We start from the raw sequence: 7,472 nt of genomic DNA on the forward strand, positions 1-7,472 counted from the left end.
TTTGTTATTCTTTAGATTGAATTGGTCCTGGCCTACGCATATGCTTGACAGGATTTGCAATCAAATGAATACTGGCCACATTGGCAAGACTGGCAGTGTGTGTTTGCGCGCGCACGCGTGTGTGTGTGTGCGTGTGTGTGTGTATGCGCGCGCGCATGTGTGTGTGTGTGTGTTTGTGTGTGTGTGTGTGTGTGTGTGTGTGTGTGTGTTCCAGTCATGTGCAAGTGTGTGTTTGTGTGTGTGTGTGTATGCACGCGCGCGCGCGCATTTGTTGTGCGCGCACGCACGTGTGTGTGTGTGTGTGTGTGTGTGTGTGTGTGTATCTGTGCAAGTGTGTGTGTGAATATATGAATGAATAAATAAATGAATGAATATACGACATGATGTGTGTAATGTTTATGTTAGTGTCTTTTAATATTTCTATAATAATCACCAGTCAAAAAGTTTTAAACGGAATATATATACAATGCTGTTATATGAATGTCTTACATATTTTTGACTCACTTGTGTAAACAAAGTGAGTGTTTTAACCCGGTGTTCGGTTGTGTGTGTGTGTGTGTGTGTGTGTGTGTGTGTGTGTGTGTGTGTGTGTGTGCCAGTGGTAAACTTTAACATTGACATTTTCTCTGCAAATACTTTGTCAGTTGACTCCAAATTAGGCATAAAAATAGGAAAAATTCAGTTCTTTCCAGTCATCTTGTTTAAAACAATATTGCACCTCTGGGATGGGCACAAAAAATAAAAAATGAAGCCTAATTATATGCAAACTGCATTTACTGTTATATTTATATTTTTTGTATTCTCTGAACTTGGCACTTTGTCCTGATTCTGACCCAACAACAAGAGCAGTCATTATTATCATTTTTTGTTCAAACAGGAACTTCTTTTGCTAAGCATGGAAGTTTTATTTATTATGCAAACGTTTTGGTGCAGATAGTGAAAGAGGGAAATTACTCAATGTAAAATTGTAAACCATGCGAGTTAATACCCTTGAACTGATCACGATGAAACAAAAAAATTTCCAGTCTTGACTTTTCTCAAAATGAAGTCCTTTTCACTTCTTACGACGTTTAGAAGTACTTGTACTTGGCTCTACATGTTATTAGTTTAACAAAATACTAAATTTTCATATCAACTTTAAAACTATAAAACTAGAATGAACATAAAAGAAATTGAATCAACCGTGTCGTACTACATTCCCGGCGGGTGTAACTAAACTTGTACATCTATCTAGATCTAGTGAAAACGGCTAAATGTTGCAGTGTGATTGCGGCGATAGCCATTAAAAAGAATTTTTTATTGCCCTTAAAGAATTTTTGAATGCCCAAGATACACCAGAATAATGTGATTTAAACAGCGTTCTCACTGCGAATACCGCAACTGGTTTATCGCCCTTTAAAAAAGTATGTTCAAATGTTAAATTTTAGAACGTCAGTTAGGGAGCCACGATAGTGTAAAGGATAAGGTAGTTTCTTCTCACCCGAACACGCGGGTTTCGAAGCTGGTTAGGACTTTTTTTTCTTTTTAAACGCGAAGCTTTATAATAACAAATACAGAACACATTTTAACGATTAGATTTTTTTTTAAAAAGTGTATCACAAGTGAGTCTTGAAGGCCTTGCCTCTCTTGTTGTTTTATTGTCTGCATTTGATTTTGCCGTACCTGATGTAATTTCGCTTTATTTTTCTTGTTAATTGACAAACTAAATTGACCGTGGCAAATGAAAATAAATGAACATATGTATGAAGGAATGAATGAATAACAAAATTCATATGTAGCACATGTGCAACATATGTGCATGTGTGCACAAAGCAGAGCACTGTATCTCACATTCCAATAATTTTTGGCATGTGAACAAAACTGTGTAATGCTCACTATCCATGCTTACCTGCAAGAAATGCAGCACAAAGTCAACTGTTGGAAGCGTTAGCGAGGTAGTTTAAAAGCTGTTTATCGTAGTCTATCATAAAGTCTCTGAAGGTTTCATTGACCACACTACCATTACATAATGCCTCAACAAGACAAGGCAGACAAAACAAGGGTAAGGTCAGTAAGACAAGGCAAGGCAAGATATGGAAGACATGCCACCACACTACACACTGTTACCTTGCGGTCTGTAAAGACTCGAGGAAGCAGTGCGGAGTGTTCTGTGTTCTGTGATGAGGCGAGTGTTCAGGAAAACAGCACTGCACGCTGACTGCCGTCTGATGAAGCGTCAAGCGCCCCCAGCTCTCTCCACTCATTGATATAGTGCACGGTCGGCCACACCCCCCTGCGTTGCCATGACCATGTATGGAATTTGTCAGCAGTGTGCGCGACATGACCAGACTAGCACAATCACTTTTCAGTCCAAAGAACTGTCCTCCCCCCCCCACCTCCATCTCCACACTGTTCTCAGAGCTTCCATTTATACCCTCCTCCCCCTCCCCTTAAACTCTGGTCCTCTTTGCAGTGCAATCTACCTTCATGTGATGGTGTATCCTCACAAACACGAAGCGGGGAAGACGTGTGTAGCATCACAGAAAGAATCAAAGGTATTTTTATGTGGCCTTCGTTGAATGCAGGCAATGGAGCGTATACTGTCATCCTGCCTCCGTTTTCCCCTTCCCTCTTGGAAATTCCTCTTTACACCCCCTCCTCCCCCCTCTCTCTACAGCGCACCACCCACGCACTACCGCCTATCCCACCATCTCATTTTCTTCTAGTTTGTTTTAGTTTATACAGATAAATCTACACACTATTTCATTGCGTTTAGTTTTTCTCTCGTCCACGAAGTCTATTTTCTTGTAGTTTTCATCCCCCACTTTGCCAAACTGCCTTTCCTTCTTACCACAATGTGAAGAAGTCTCCACGAATGGGCACGGATCTGCGCTTTGGGAGACATGGTCAGTTGTTGCTAGAGCAGCGCCTGTTGTGGCTGTGCAGACCAATGTGGGAATGGCATTCCCTGCTACAGTGACTGCACTTGAAGGTTGCTGTCTGTGGATTGAGCTTGTTGACTGTTCTTGCGTCTCGCTCTTTGTTCGTCTGCTGCAAACTGAAGTTTCTGTTCCCCTGTTGTAGTTCAGTTCTTGTCTCCAGCGGGAGCGATCCTGTGCAAGGTCTGACCAGTTGTTGATGTCCACACTGAGGGCCTTCATATCTCTTGCATACATCTTTAAATCTGAGTTGGCCGCAGCTCTGAGTTTTCTTGCCTGCTGCGAGTTCGCCGCACAGCAGGTCTCTGGAAATCTTGCCGTCCTGCGTCCTGTGAACGTGTCTTGGCCATCGAAGGTGGTGTTGACACAGCAGAGTGTAAATGCTGGGTGCAGAAGCATGCCTGGGGACCTCGTTGTTTCTTATGTGGTCCTACCATTTGATGCCAAGCTTCCGCCTCAGGTTGTGCAAGCTGGAAGGTATTGAGCCTCCTTTCTTGACTCGAGTACAGACTCCATACCTCATTGCCATATGAGGGTGCTGAGGACACAGGCTCTGTAGACAGTCGTCTTTGTCTTTAGGGTCAGTCTGGCGTTGTTCTAGACCCGCCCCGCTTTGAGAGCCTGGCAAATGTTGAAGTAGCTTAGCCAGTCCGTCTGCTGACTTTGGAGACCATGGAGAGATCGTCGTTCAGTGTTGAGCCGAGATATCCAGCTGATAGATGTTTATGGTAATTGTTGGTGGGCTTTCACTGTCCTGACCCATGATATTTGTTTTCTTTAGACTGGTTGTCAGTCTATCGTCCTTGCAGGCTTTGGATAAACAGTTCAGAAGATTCTGAAGATGTTCCTCTTTGTGAGCTGTCAACGCAGCGTCATATGCAAATAGCATGTCTCTGATGATAACCTTTCGGATCTTGGTCTTTGCCCTCAGTCTGGACAAGCTGTGAAGTTTTCCATCCAGTCTGTTCTGGAGAAAGATTCCATCAGTTGATGTCCTAATGGCCTGCTTAAGCATAACTGCGAAATAGATGCCAAAGAGGGTGGGGGCAAGGACGTATATGCTTGACACCACTCTTCAAGTCCAATGGAGCAGATTACAATCCGTCAAACTGGACGATTTCCTTCACACCTGTGTGGAATGACTAGATCATGCTCAGAAGCTTCGATGGATATCTAATCCTTGCCAGGATTTTGAAGAGGCCTTTGTCGGGTCTATGAAGGCTATGTAGCGTAGTTGTTTCTGCTCTCTACATTTCTTCTAAAGCTGTCGTAGGGAGAAGACCATGTCGATCGTTGAGCGTTTCGACCTGGAGCCACATTGTGATTCTGGATATACTCTGTGAGCCAGCTTTTGGAGTCTGTTAAGTACCACACGGGCGAATACTTTCCCGACAATTCTCAGCAAGATCCCCCGGTAGTAGTAACAGTCATAGCTATTTCCTTTGTTCTGATACAGCGTGACGATGTTACAGTCCCAAATGTCCTGAGGAAGTTCCCCATCCTTCCGGCACTGACAGAGAAATACATGGAGGTGTTTGAAGAGTGGTCCTTTATACTGTGGGCAGGCTCTCAATGGCTTTGCTGAGCTCCTTTGTGTTAAGTGTCTCGTCTCCCCCACGGGCAACTGCTCTACAGCTACTAGTGTGACGTATGAGATGCTGCTCTCTCTGTTGTACAGGTCTGAGTAATGTTCTACCCACCTCTCCATTTACTTGTTCTCGTCTGAGATAGTTTCGCCAGTGGTTGATTTGAGTGGAGCTAACTTGGTGTGTTGATCCAACAGCCATCTTGGTACCATCATAAACGCCCCTGATGTTTCCCGTGTCAGCTGCCAGATGCATACTATCACAGAGGTATATCCAATAGTTGTTGGCACATGTTCTGGCTGTGCATTGGACTTTGCCCCGTGTAGTATTGACGGTGTTGACTGTCACTTGGAATCCAACAGTGCAGTGCACTTCATTCTTCTTCTTCTTCTTATATTTATATAGTGCTGAATCTTGTGCAGAGACAAATCAAAGCGCTTTCGCACCAGTCATTCACACGCATGCATAACTCTAAAACTGCAAAAACTGAAGACAAGGAAGAGGCAGGGAAGGGAGGCTATTTTGGGAAGAGGTGGGTTTTAAGACCAGACTTGAAAGAGCTGAGTGCGGAGACCTGACGAAGAGAAAGAGGAAGTTTATTCCAACTGCAAGGTCCAGAGACAGAGAAAGAATGGCGTCCAACAGTCGAGTGTTTGAATCTGAGTATGCGTGAACAGAGTGGATCCGAAGCCGATCGTAGAGAGTGAGATGGAGTGTACAGGTGAAGGCAGCCACAGAGATAGGAAGGGGCAGATTTGTGAATACATTTATAACATAGAGTGCTGATCTTGTACTTTATACTGTGTGAGACAGGTAGCCAGTGGAGATGTTGCAAAAGAGTATTCACATAAGTTTGAATGCTAACAAGACAATTTTTTATTATAGTAAAAACTTTTATTGTGTATGTGGTAAACAGATCTCACGAAACCTTGTCATTTCAATGTCAAAAGATTGAGCTCACACTTGGCTACCAACGAAGTTGAACGCATATTTTTAAGTGCCATGTGACTTCAGCAACTTGAATCGGTCTTCTTTGTTTCTTCTCTTCCAATGTATGAGTGTTACAGCTTGTGGGCGTTTTGCTGTGATTCGCATTTGTGAGTGTTATAGCTGTGATTCACTTTTGTGAGTGCTATAGCTGTGATTCCCTTTTGTGAGTGCAAAAGCTGTGATTCGCCCTTGCAGATATATATATATATATATATATAACGGTCTTTTTTTTTCAACGCATCCCCATAATAATTATTATTATCATTATTATTATCTTTCTTTTCCGCTGCGTTTGCTCCACAGTCTCAGTGCAATGGAAAGATCGCCATCTCACAGTCAGCGAGGCACCTAACGTGGGCTGTCAAGTGCAGTTGAGGAAAACCACGAGAAGGAAAAAAAAAAGCAGACTCAAATTTACCCTTGACAAACTGAAAGGTCGTGACATCACTGAACAATTTCAAATAGTCAGAAGGAAAATTAGTCCCACTATTAGTCCCAGTGCAATGGAAAGATCGCCATCTCACAGTCAGCGAGGCACCTAATGTGGGCTGTCAAGTGCAGTTGAGGAAAACCACGAGAAGGAAAAAAAAAGCAGACTCAAATTTACCCTTGACAAACTGAAAGGTCGTGACATCACTGAACAATTTCAAATAGTCAGAAGGAAAATTAGTCCCACTACGTCTGCATGCAGAAGGTCTTAAAGCCCTAACAAACATTTGTAACAAAGTGATGACTAAAACAGCAACAGATATCCTAAGTATAAGTCTATGGAAATTCAGTCAAGATGTGCGACACTATTGCAAGAGGCTGGGTTCTGCAAAGCCAGAAATATCATCAAACATCTTCAACTTGCATACCCTTTGCGAAAAACACTCCAAGCACCAGGGCAGAAGATTTTCAACACAATCCAGCAACTAAACTCTGAAGAGACCAGTGCAGTACTCAGATTGCGTGCTACTGGAGAGTGGTTCCATACTTTGGTTGGAATTCGTCAGGGCTGCCTTCTGTTTCTCACACTGTACATTGCATTCTTAGAATACATAATGTCTGACTCACTTTAAGATCATGTCAGGACAGTCAGCATGGGAGGAAGAACCATCTCAAACCTTCGCTTCACAGGAAACAATGGCTTCAATTGGCAGACAGTGAGCAAGAACCAACCAAGCTTTCTAAGAGACTGGATGAAACATCGATAACGTGGAAATCAGCGCTGAAAAGACCACGTTGATGGCCGGCCAGCCACACCAGCACCATCACCGATGATATAACTGTCCAGGGACTGATGCTTGCAAGCGTTCAGCAGTTCACGTACCTGTGATCCATCATTAGAAATGAAATCCCTTAGGCTCAGGTCATCTAAGAAAAAAAATACCCGTGAATAAAAATGTGAATAAGACTAAAGGTCGTCAGTCACTGGTATTTTACGCAATGTGAAAAATGACTTCAAAGAGCAGCGACAGTAGCGGTTTCCATCCGTGATTCAGATGGACTTTGAGGGTCAGCAGCAACACATGCCTCACAGGGGCAGCAAATACAGCACCAGCACTGTCCAGACTGAACCCTGTATGGAGGGACACTAGCGTATCCATGAAACAAGATCAGACACCTGCATGTACTGACAATGGACTGACAGTACTGCAGAATGATCGGAAAAAAAACATTTGCTGAGACCACATGCTTTGGCGCACAACCGACATACATGGAAGAATCTGTCCTACAGTTCTCTTGTGCCATGCCCATATGAATCTTCGCAGAGTGAAGTGAGAATAAGAAGAAAACAAGATATGTCTGATGCGTTTTCATACCTGAAACATAGAAAAAAAACCCAACAACAAATATGTCTCTTAATCAACCACCCATAATGTAACACTCACTTTCACAGTCATCGTATTGACTCTACTCTTCAGAAGCATGCTGATTCCTCAAGTGGTCCAGGTGGAATACACCTGATTTTCTGAAACGTCTCCAAGTAACATGT

The 7,472-nt window shown here is 43.1% G+C and overlaps 1 protein-coding gene across 2 annotated transcripts in view; it reads right to left on the minus strand.

Annotated features, from left to right (window-relative positions):
* Positions 1-5,339: 5,339 nt before the first annotated feature.
* LOC143281897 (carnosine synthase 1-like) overlaps positions 5,340-7,472 on the minus strand; it is a 38,150-nt gene continuing 36,017 nt past the window's right edge. For both annotated transcript variants that reach the window (XM_076587177.1, XM_076587178.1), the window contains exon 11: positions 5,340-7,472. This exon is cut by the window's right edge and continues 872 nt beyond it. The gene's annotated coding sequence lies outside the window, so the exon portion shown is untranslated.

Source organism: Babylonia areolata, chromosome 5 (assembly GCF_041734735.1).
Source record: "Babylonia areolata isolate BAREFJ2019XMU chromosome 5, ASM4173473v1, whole genome shotgun sequence".
NCBI lineage: Eukaryota > Metazoa > Mollusca > Gastropoda > Neogastropoda > Buccinidae > Babylonia > Babylonia areolata.